The sequence below is a fragment of the Varanus komodoensis genome, unplaced genomic scaffold (genome assembly GCF_004798865.1).
Source record: "Varanus komodoensis strain SLA01 unplaced genomic scaffold, ASM479886v1 scaffold24, whole genome shotgun sequence".
NCBI lineage: Eukaryota > Metazoa > Chordata > Lepidosauria > Squamata > Varanidae > Varanus > Varanus komodoensis.
In genome coordinates this window covers 9,711,991-9,724,155 of record NW_025335641.1, presented here as the reverse complement: position 1 = coordinate 9,724,155, position 12,165 = coordinate 9,711,991, and the positions used below count along the sequence as shown (strand labels likewise).

Below are 12,165 nucleotides of genomic sequence, written 5' to 3'. Positions count from 1 at the left end.
AATCCCTAGAGAGATTTAATTTAGCATGTTTAATTTGCTTGTATTTTCTAAACAAAACAAAACAAAACATACCCCATGCTATTTCTTTGTCCCAATACACCACAAAGATTTGACCTAAAATCTGTGTGAGCAAAAATTAAGCACATGTAATTAGATTTAAAGGTTGTATTATGTAGGAAATTTCATTGGAAGACTTGCAAACAACTTAAAAACAATAGCATGTGCTTGCCTTACATTGTGTACATTTAAGAAAAACATGGAAAAGCACAGAAAACTGTTGACACATTAATCCATTTTAGCAACCCAAAGAACTGTGCATGATGCAATGCAACCACTCATTCATTTCAACAGAATTCAACTCTTTTCCACTAAGCACCTTTGGTTTTGTTGTCAGTATTTATTAGTTCCATCACATTCTGAGGCACAGAGGTATTTCGATAACATATATGCGTTCTTTCACACAATTGCTAATGTGGTTGTCTGACAGGCATTAATTACAACTTTGAAACTTCTAAACTTGCCTAATAGCATATGTGTGACACAAATTAGTTTTTGCTAATGTAATTATGACATGGGAAAATGTCTGTGAAAAACAAAGCACTGGAAAATGTTTCATTTGGGGAAAAAGAATCTGCTCCACTTTCCTGTTGCAAGTGGTAGCTCACTTACTTTGCCCTCACAAGATTCGATTCCTAATTCTAAAAGAATAAGAAATGGCTTCTGACACTTTCCACTGTCCTCGAACAAGAGAAAAAAATTCCTCTTACACTTCCCTTTGCGTATTCTTATTTGTGTGCCTTCATGATTATAAGAAACATCCCATGAAACAGATCTAGTCAAGCAATTAAAATAAATAAAGATGAGGCTGTGGCAGGTTCAAGGGCTCCAAGTCTAGGGGCGGGGTACTCTTGTGACCCAGAACGACCTGCCTGACACCTTAGGAGACTAGAGGCAATAGTTCAGTGCACCTATAAGACAAAGCAAAGTTTGCAGTTCTGCACAAGTCCGTGGGCTTCCACAACCCCTTTGCCCCTTTCTCTGTGCCTCAGGAAAGGAGGCAAGGGAATTCTGTTCCTGGTTTGTGACAAAGGGCACTTTTGGTCCTGACACCCACACACTCAAAACTGATTCGTACAGACCACCTTTGTTCATTAGCTAGGATACTGTGCTTGTGAACAAACTGTGGTTTGCATAAATCATGCTTTCCCTTTTCTTAGATGTAACTGGTAAATCTGGCTCATTGCACTGTGAAACTTCCCATCTCCTTGCGCACTAAAGGGAAGAAGATGAGAGAGCATGTGAACCCAGGGTTCACCACAACTTGTCCGTGTAACCACAATCCATAGCTAGGCCATGTGTTTCCCTCCTTGCTCCATCAGTCCCGTGAATCCTCTGGAGTTTCTGCCAGATGGAGAAAGCAGGACACCTCCAAAAAGGCAGCTCAAATAGGCAAATACAGTTGGACCACTGGGGCTCAAAAGCAGGTGGTTCTGCTGTTGCACATACTTCTGCCTCTGAGCTGTTGAATGAAGAGATGAAGTTTGAAGATGTGGGCAATACTAAGAGCCAGACCGAGTGGCAGGTTTTAAAGGCACTCAGAGACCATCCTGGCCAATATCACTCTGCAAGGCAAGATAAGTGCCACGTCAGACTTTCCCAGATCATTCTATCTGGATGCTATGCTTTAAACAGCTTGCTTTTTTTTTCTAGAGATGACCCCTTTATATTCCCTTTCACTGCTTTTTCAGATGTTTTGGTCACTTAAAACAAAATACATCTTCTGGTGTCCAGTGGGTTATTTTCTTCTGCAGTCGAATACCTTCAGCAAAAGCAAACTCCTTCAGCTCCGAAAAGAAACAATCTGTATAATGAAGGGTTGGCCCGATTCCTGGATTCTTAGCAACCCAGAACAAAAGCCAAGCAAAACAAAACAAAAGGCAGCCACAAAAGAAAACAAATAGCACATAAAGGTATAAATCCGCTGATGGACAAGGCTTTCATCCTGCAATTTCTACCATTAATTCTTAAAGGTAAACACAGCAACCCAGCCCCCAGGGCTTTTGCCTACAGGGTCCTAGTGGATAAAATTATGCTACTATGCAAAGGAAGACTCCTGCTCATGTGATCCATCATCTTGAGATGTATGTTTAGCAGAGACCTAGGGAAGCTCAAGGAGATCTGGTGGATGTAGAAGAAACTTTCCTAACCTGGTACCCCAGATGTCTCAAGCTAAAAAGCCCACCAGCCCTGGCTGGGGCCAATGGTTGTTGGGCCCCATGCAAAAAACTTTGAAGGGTACCAGGTTGGGCAACACTGATGCAGAAGAGCCATCAGCTCAATGCTGCCTAGGAAAACACTACGTTGGCCAAAGGGGTATGGAACTCTTGCAGTGGGTACATTCAGTTAAGGAAGAGATCTTGGAGACGGCATTGCAGTGGTGGCATGGATGAATGCAGGGCAGGTAGGTCCAGTGGCAAATGGAGGGCAAAGATGCAAACCAATGGCAGCACAGCAGCATCTTGTAGATTAAAGTTCTTGTTTTCCCTGTTCGCATGTCCCCGAATGCCAAGCCTAGGCTATTGGCCACCCCAGTGGTCACAAAATGCACAGAGGTCATAGAATGTGCTGTGCCAGGCATCCAGGTCAGGAAGGGGTGCCCAAAAGAGAATGGCCCAAGGGGAGAGCTGAAGGTCAAGGAAGCCATTCAGTCCAAAAGATCAAGGTAAACACCAAATTGAAAAAGTTGTTGTCTGCAACAGAGATCAGGCTCTGGCTGGGCTAATGAACTGCTGCCTAATTAAGTCAGTGTGTTAAATTTAAGGGAGGCCTCACACTGTGCCTGCTGCTTGGACTTCTAATGTGTGTGCTTGATCCTCCTTCTTTCAATGGAGTGACTTCTTCTAGCTATTCTTCCTGCCCATTGGAAAGTTCCCACCAAATGCCACCTTGGGAGCAGCTGCACAAACCATGGAGCATCCCAAAAAGCTGTCCTGAAATAATCCCCCAAACTGGATTTAACTGCCTTTAATTATGAGGAAATTTGCCCCCTTGTGTTCTTTAACAGATCACAGTGGATGTGAGATGTTGAATAATATCAGCAATATTTCAGTTTAAGGTTTGCTTCCTCCTATGTGTGCGTGGCCGGCACCAAAAATTCTGCAGTCACATTTCACCAAGTCAGCAGACCAAGCAAGGGAACCACAGTGGGTCCATCACAGCCTTGAGGGCCTGGATGGAGAATCGTGGTCTCACTTATTTTATTTTTTTTATTTATTAAAACATTTTTATGTCGCCCCATTCGCCGAAGCCTCGGGGCGGCTTACAACAATAAATTACAATAAATATAAACATTAAAAATCCAAAAAATACAGTATAAAATAAGCCGCCCTGGCCAGATAAGATCAAATAATACTAACAGTTAAAATGCCGCTTAAATAAAAAGGTCTTCGCCTGGCGTCGAAAAGCAAATAACGACGGCGCCAGGCAGACCTCTCTGGGGAGCGCATTCCATAACTTAGGCACCACCGTGGAGAAAGCCCTCCTCCGAGTAGCCACCCTCCTAATTTCTTTCACGGAGGGTTCCCGGAGAAGGGCCTCCCCCGCCGATCTCAAGGGGCGGCTGGGCATATATGGATGTAAGCACTCCTTCAGGTAACCAGGACCCAAGCCATTTAGGGCTTTATAGGTCATTACCTAACATAACACTCTCTTCATACCTGTAGCAGCTTTCAGTTGACCTAGTTATGCACAATCAGCCCACACCAACCTTTTCCATTAGGTGCAGGCTCCCCCAGCATGTTGCCCTTCAGATATTCTGGATTTCAGCTTCCATCAACCTCAGCAAGCATGGCCAGTGGTCAGGAATTTGGGGCAGTGTAGTTCAAATCACCTGGAGGCCAACTTGGGGAAGGCTGCATTACTGCTTCATTTGCTGAGCCAGAGAACTACAAAACCTTCTTATCGTTACGTGCTAAGTTTACTTGCAAGCCTCTTTTTCATCACCTTTCCATTCCTGAGACCCAGTACTGACTGGTCCGGCCTAGCTGTATAGCAGAACTAGGCAGGAGAGCAGCCTCCCCAACCTCATGCCCTCTACATATGACATAGCTGACCGTCACATGTTAGGACTATGCCGCCTCAGGTTCTAAGTGGCGGGCACTATTTTTGACCACTCCCCTGTGCAAAACATTCACACCATAGAAATGCAACACTAACATACAGTATAAATGTGTAACATTACAGCATAAAATAGGAGTCAAATCCAGAGTAAAAGCTAAGAGCAGCACAAGATTTAAAATTCAATAAGGGATTTAAAACTGAGACTGAACCTAAAATTTCTGGGGAAATGAGGTCTTCACCTGGTCTCAGAAAGGGTACAATGCAGGTGGAAAAGCATCTCAGGAAAGTTCCTATCTATAGCCAGGCCACCACACTGGAAAGGACTGGCTAAATTCCACAGGGCAGGGGTTCCATGGCAGGTCTGCTGAGGATGATCTTAGGGTCTGGGCAGGTATATATGGGAGGAGACAACCCTTCAAAAGCTGGCCCCAAGCCATTTAGAGCTTGCTAGTACGGCACTTTGAATAGGGCCTCAACATGGCCTGGAAGCTAACATACTGGCTTCATAGGACCACACTATCCAGTCCCCATTAACAATCTCACTGTCCTCTTTATGGCCAGCTGGAGTTTCTGGACTGCTTTCAAATGCAGCCCCATGGCTAACATATTGCAAGAATCCAATCAAGAGCTTACAGTTTAATTGTGCCTAAATGTAGCTTGGCTATCCTTGTCCAGATAAGGATGTGTTTGGCATAGCCACCTAAGCTGATAAAAGATGCTCCACACCATTGAGTCCATCTATGCCTCCACTGACAGTGCCAGATCCAATAGCATGTCCAGCCTGAACAATGGAAAGGGAGGAAATGGAAATGTTGATTCCCTTCCTGCAGGATGAAGTGGTACAATTTATTTTACCACTTGACAGTTCTCAGTCTCAGCTCCTGACCATGTGTCTGACAGATCGAATTTACATCACAGTTCTGATTTGCTCCTGTATCTACATCTTCCTGATTGTTCTCACAAGGATGCTAAATGGTATGAACATATTTGATTCCTACATCTCTCAAAAAATGAAGCATCCCATCAACATCCCACTTTCTTCAGTAGTAATAAAATCCCCGACCAGTTGTGCACCCTATTGACCTGCTTCCCTTTTCAGCCTCAGCCAAAAAAAGATTTTTATGCTTTTTTGCTTGTGCTCCCATTGCTCTCCTTCATCTATTATTTATTATTTAATTCCGTAATTGCATTATTTACAGTCAGTCAGGGATGCACTTTGTATGAAAGTCACTATTCAAATTAAAATTGTATTGTGTTGCGGTGCATTATGCACTGGCCCTGGATTCTTCAAGTGACTCAAGACTGCTAAGAGAGGCACTTATTCACCTTACAGAAGCACAATAAGCAAACTGGTATATCTTAGGGATGTGAATTAATACAGTTTTCTCACCACAATAATGTGCTCAAATTATCTCTGAAATATCTGAAAGCGGCAAGGCTGCATAAAAGTATTTTTTTAAAAAAATCCTGACAACCAGATATAAAAGCTCACATAGTATTTTTTCACTGAAAGAGAAAAAGAGGGAGCATTTTATGTAATTCAGCACAAAGATAGTCTCCTCAAAGTTATGCTGAGGTGAATCCACCTTGGGAACGTATATGATCCGTTTCTGTACCTGCTCCCTTTATTATTTGTTAAGTTATTTGTCATGTATTTCTTAAAATACATGAATAAAATACACACAGTGGAGGGAAATGGTCTAAAATTCAATTCATTGGCTTATTGTTTGTGAGCTCCACATGAGAGAAAATACTAAGGACAGAATATAGCAAAGGTTTCTATAATTGCACTTCACCAGCAGAATGGGGTGATGCACTGGGTATAAATGGAATTGGGAGCAAATGGAATGGGGAAGGTCGTTCACTGAAGTCACGGCCAAAGTGAGGACACCAGAGCTGCACAGTAACTAATGGAGGTTCATGAGAAAGGAAGTGACACATCCCACATTACAGAAGGCACCGTCTTCTCCGCCTGGAAACAGGAATTCGAGTGCCTTTCACATTCCATTGGCTTCAGCGGCATCGTTTTCCCAGCAGAACTGGCTGTGATCTGGGTAGTTATTTTCTTTTTTACAAAGGGAAAAGTTGCACAAAATTCTGGCTTCCAATCCACAATTTGTTCACATTTGTGCAAATTGCAATGCAGAGAAAATTTGCAGAAAATTTGCAGATTTGCAGAAAATTAAAAGTAACTGTCAGAAATTTGAAGTTGCCAAGGCAGAGTGTGCCCAGTTGCAGGAAGGGGGGAATGTGTCAATACTTTTTGTGTTAAGTTCCCCAAGAAGAACAACTACAGAAACAACTACAGTTTGAATGTAATGTGTTGGCCCTGAATTTTGCAAATAACACCAGAGAGAGACAGTTCCCAGCTTCAAATATTTGAAACAATTCCACAGAAGCCAAAACTACCCCTGACTTGGCCCATTTTGGGCTGTTGGGTTGGACCTGTGCTGAAGGTCTGTCAAGTTTAAATACAACAGGTTTTCCAGTGTCATATTATCCAAATATGCAAGATATATTACATTACTTCTAACTAATGAGCTACATATGCAAAGGACTATCCATCAAAACATGTTTTTGTGGACAACATCAATGCTGAAACCTCAAATCTTGAATAGTGATGATGTTGCAAGGGTAAAATTTCTCCACAGCAAGTCTGACAAACTGGAACTTCCCTTGACTAATTTATAAATCACTTCCAAACAAACATACGGACATTCAGATTATATGTTGACACTATTAAGGTAAAACTTAATCACCGTAGGATACAAGGTTTGCCTTCTGTTCAGGAAAGAAAGTAACCTTTCATGAAAGGAACCCAGGAGAGCTGGCTTCTAGTCCCCACTGAACCATGGAGCCAACTGGGTGACTTTGGGCCAGTCACAGAGCTCAACCTACTTCACAGAGTTGTTGTTGTGAGGATACAATAGAGCTATGTAAGCTGCCTTGGGTTCCTCATGAGAGGAAAAAGGGGCAGCATATGAATGCAGTGTAACCATCATCATCACCACCACAACCACCACCTAATTCCTTGTTAAAGGTTGAAACCATTTATGGGAATAGTAGGAATCGAAAAGGAGCTTGGAACCTGAGATACAAGCCATTTGCACTAGGAGTACGTATTATCAGGTTCGAATGTTTGCATGTGTGTTGTGAGCATGGGCTTGATGGCCCCTCCTTGAGCTTTGATCCTGGGAGTACTTTCTAAGATAAGGATGTTAGTAGCACTTCTCAATAATGGCCTATAGTTTTTACACAGCCCCATAGGAAACACATCCTAAATATATATTATAAACTTAATTCCTAGCATAAACATTCGATGAAACTGGCAGGCTGAAAGGTTCACCATCTTGCATACTTAATGTTATGCCAATCTGCTTCATGAATATATTTTTTCTCAACAATCAGAGCACATTAGAGGAATACAGGACTGCGCATGCAAGTGAGAGCTGAATGAAAAAGACAGAGTGATACGTTAGCCCCACCAAAAACAAAAAAAGCTGTGATGCCTTGACCTGCCTTTAAATTACAGCTGTCCTAAAATAATGCCCCCAATTCCAGTGACTAAAATTGCAAGTGGTCCAAATGCTGGCAAAGCAATTGCCAAATTATAGTAATTGCCACCACAGCAACCAGATTTTATTGAGACCGCACACCCAAATAAATGCCTCGTGGCTACCCATTCATCTAGCAGCTGGAAAGATGACACTTGACATTTGGAATCTTTCCTGTGAAGATTGCTGCAAGGCTTTTCCCATTAGCTTCATGGTGAGATGGTAAGGTCGAATAAGCTCCCTCAAAACCTGCAAAGGGTAGCGGAAACACTCTGCTATTAAGCCCACTTGATCTAAAATTCCAATTGACAAGCTACGAATTGTCAGATTTCCTCCAATGCTTTCAGTATATTCCAATTCCACAGGCAGCGTGTGCTTTATTGTGCAGATCCAGGTCTAACAAGGCATTTGGGGCAGAAACAATGATGCACTTAGAAGCAAAGGGCTTATACATCCTTTGCTCATCAGAGACGTTGGTCAGGTGTTTGCCATGGTGAGCCCCACGAGAAGCCAGATGACCAAATCATCTTCAGAAGGCATGATGCTAAAACATCTGGATGGGAGATCGGCTAAGAACACTGAGCTCTCGGAAGGAAAAGTGTGATAAATGAAATGACTGGAAGTGAATGGCATACATGTGCCAGGTAACCGAAACCAGCTGACTCCAGTGCGTGTTCACACATATCCTCTCAAGACATGGCATACTTTCTGCTGCTTACAGGGAGATTCATGTGTACATAAAGCAGATGAATCTGTCAGATGCAGTGTTAATTCCACCCACAGTTGCCTCATATTCCACAGCATATTAGCAAGGGTCCATACCGTTGATTTGGGTGCCCTGACCCACACGGGTGTTTTCTGAAACCAACTGACATTAAGCGCTGGAGAGTGTTCCATGAGCTCATCAGTTTGTCTCTCTGAAGGTGTGTGTTGGCATGTGAATTGCCCAGCCTTCAGGGCAAATTAGGCACCCACTTATCCTGCAAAGCTCTTGCAAGTTCCTGCACCGAAGCATTTTAGACCTTTGGATCATCACTTTTAATCTTAATGCAGGTTGGGATGTTCAGCATGAGCAAACCAGTCCTGTAACAGCATAAAAGCATGTTTGGGGAGTGTTCTGAAAATGACGGAAAGCCACAGTGCCAGGGAGAGCCAGTGTGGTACAGTGGTAAAGAGTGCTGAAGTGGGACTCAGAAGGTCCAGGTTTTGGTCCCCACCTTGCCATGAGACTCACTGGGTGATGTTGGAGCAGTCATGTACACTTTAGCCTAACCTACCTCACTGGGTTGTTGTTGGGAGGACTAGAATCCTATAAGCTGCCTTGGCCGCCTTGCAAGAGGAAAAAGGCAGGATATACATGTAATATTAAACTAATAATAATAAATAAACAGAGCACATCACAAATACAGACACAAAATCCATAGCAGTGTGAGAATGAATTCTGTACTTCAAAAACTCCTTTTGCAGATGTTGTTAGTGTGACCCTCGTGCTGAAGATAAGCAGATAGATCATCTCCATATAGAACTGGTTGAGATTCTATTATGTTTGCCAAATGGCAACGAACAAAGCACAGCAGGAACTAGCAACTCCCTAACTGGTTCTTAGGGAGTTCAGGATGGAGATGAGCTTTACAGAGATTCTTTGCTTAGGGCTGGTGGCCTGCAGACCAGCCAGGGAGCTTACAGACATGTGGCCAAGCACTGTGCATGCACAGGTGTTGTGGTTATTCCAACCCACTGATTATGCAGAAGCCTTCACTTAGCAGACTGATTGAAAACAATCCTTCTTGGTGCAATTCCTTGTCTGCCAGCAGACAAAAAGCAATAGCAAAACCCTGGAAAGGTGGGGAGAGACTGAAGGAGATACAGTCCAGTGGAGGGTCTTCCACTCTTGGTAACTTCTTTCCCATAATGTATGGGAGATGGATGGAGGCACCAGATGAGAGCGCATCAAGGTTTTCTTGGGTACAGAAGGGGAATTGTGGGTTTCCAAAAAAGGGGGTGTATGTGGCAGGGGTGGGGGCTAACACAGCCACCCTGGAAATTGTGGGTCTCCAAACAATCAGGTAGGCAGTCTGTGCAGGGCTAAACTAGCTGGACTAGCTGGACTGTATTTCCTATTCTATTCTATTTGTCATTTGCCACTGAATTTCCACTTTGAACTGCTGGTTCCTTTGTGCTCAGAATCTGACCACCCTGTTTCCAGGCTGCACTGCACTTTCCTTTCACCATAAGGCAGGCTGCTTGCTTTGGCTGTGGCAGGGAGACTCCCAAGGAGGCATGCCACAATATTGATCATACACACACAGATATGGCAAGCAAGCTGCAAACATGCCGAGCCATATCTAAGGTAGCTATGTTCTCCTAAGGACACAAGGAGGCTGCAGAGAAGACTCACACAAGAGACCATAGTGGGAGCCTTGGCCAGTTGTTCCCAAGGGACCAGGAGACTGAGGTTACTGTCCTGTCACTGGTGCCAGTTTTGCCTCTGCTGCACCACCAGACCCCCATGGCAATTACTGCCAGGCTGCAAATACCTGCAGTAGCAGATCTAGCAGCTAGCCTCAAGTGCAATATTAATATTTCAATTGAAATGCTTCCCTAAATTGAATTGAAACTCAACTGAAATAACTTTGGATGGACTAGCAGCCCACATTCTATCATTTGGAATATTCTGATGGATACTTTCTTCCAAAAGGAGCAATTTGAGGCAAATTTCACCATATATATATATATATATATATCTTATCTTAATAAAACTCCAGCAGCATTATAACACCCATTTTTCCCTTCTTTTGAAATCTACTGTCCTCTAAAGTCCCTGGATTAAAGTACTGTAGAGCGACACTCTTATTTGTTAAAAAATTCTTACAGAGATTGATGGCATATAGGCAATTGGGTCTAATTCCACATAAGTATTTTGCCTCAAAGCACTCAGTACAATTCTCACTGAAATGAGTAGAGCTAGAACTGATGGATAAATGCAAAGATCACGATCTGGATGCTGTAAATTACCCCATGAGTGATAACCAAAGTGGCATCATCCTAAACATTTTAACAAAATAACATGGCTGATTTCTTACTGCAGCCATGCATTCAGCTCCTTCCTTTACCTTGGCTGAATATAAATGGGATTTTTCTCCCTGCCCCAACCCCCACTGTAGTTTTAACGATGCAAGAGAGGTAAGCAGTCAATATTACTGGGTAACTGTTCTATTAAACTAAAATTCTCCCTTAAGAATTACTGGAATGTACCACCAATATTCAACTTGAAAAACAAGTATGTAAGGAACAGCTGCATATTCTCCCCACCCCAAATGGCCACTTCTTCTGAATAAAAGTGCCACCATTTGGGCTATGACAAAGACTTGCTCAGAAAAACTGAGCTGATATTCACAAGTAGGAACAGCAACACATCTAACTATAGCTCATAAGAATGGCTAGACATTTACTTATCTATGCACACTTGGCTCCTGGCTCCCTGACAACAGAAGGTTCACCAAACTTCATTTACTTTCCCTTATGCATCTTTTATCCACACATCCTGCTCTGAGAACTCAGCAAACTTGACACCAGCTCCTTCCCTTTTTCATCCCACTGCTGCCTTCACAAATGAGAAAGAAAGAATCACCCCCTTCAACATGTACATAGCACACACTGTGTCCTCCACTATTTTGTGCAGTTTTCAGTGAAACCTCAGATCCATTCCCTGCTTTACTCTACTGAACAAGAGTAGAGTAGAGCAGTCTTCTCATCCTTCTCTTGCTCTCTTTCTCCAGTCATTTTGTATTCTAGAAGCTCATTTTGTGGTACCCGACAGCTATTTAATGTGCCCTTAAACCCTTGTTTTTGCTGCAACAGAACCAACTTAGAAAATGGCAAAGGCAGTCTCTTTACAACTTTAATGTGCATTTTGTTTTTGAGGGGTTTTGGGATTGGCTTGGCTTGGCTTCTGTCCTGTCCCCCTTCCCCTTCCCCTTCCTTCCTTCCTTCCTTCCTTCCTTCCTTCCTTCCTTCCTTCCTTCCTTCCTTCCTTCCTTCTTCTTTTGCAGAAATCATGGAGGAAACCCATGTCATCATTTCAAAATGGATGTATAAAAATAATATACTGCCAGAATATATGTGCTCATATTGCTTCATCACATCCCAAACAAATTCTCTTGAGTCACACAAAAGTGTGGTTTTCATTCTGCATGAAAGTTTTGGAAAGGAATTCACTAACAGAAGGGAATATATGCAGTTTTCTTTACAATAATGAGTGGCAAGAAAGGAACAGGAACATTTCTAAGGTCAAGAGGGAAGAACACCTAGTACTATGGGCTGTTGTAGTAACCGTTTCTGCAAAGAGAGCAGACCATCATTCCCAAGGAAAATACAAAATGTATGTCTACATAGACCAGTCACATGGTCCTAAAGGCCATGGTATAAACACTCTGGAAAAATAGAGGCTGCTTTTGTATATATCCACATATAATTAGATTTTGTTGGAGAA

At 42.8% G+C, this 12,165-nt stretch overlaps 1 protein-coding gene across 7 annotated transcripts in view; it reads right to left on the bottom strand.

Moving 5' to 3' along the window:
• The window catches only part of DPYD (dihydropyrimidine dehydrogenase), a 538,071-nt gene that overhangs the window by 232,777 nt on the left and 293,129 nt on the right, over positions 1–12,165 (bottom strand). The window lies entirely within an intron of this gene.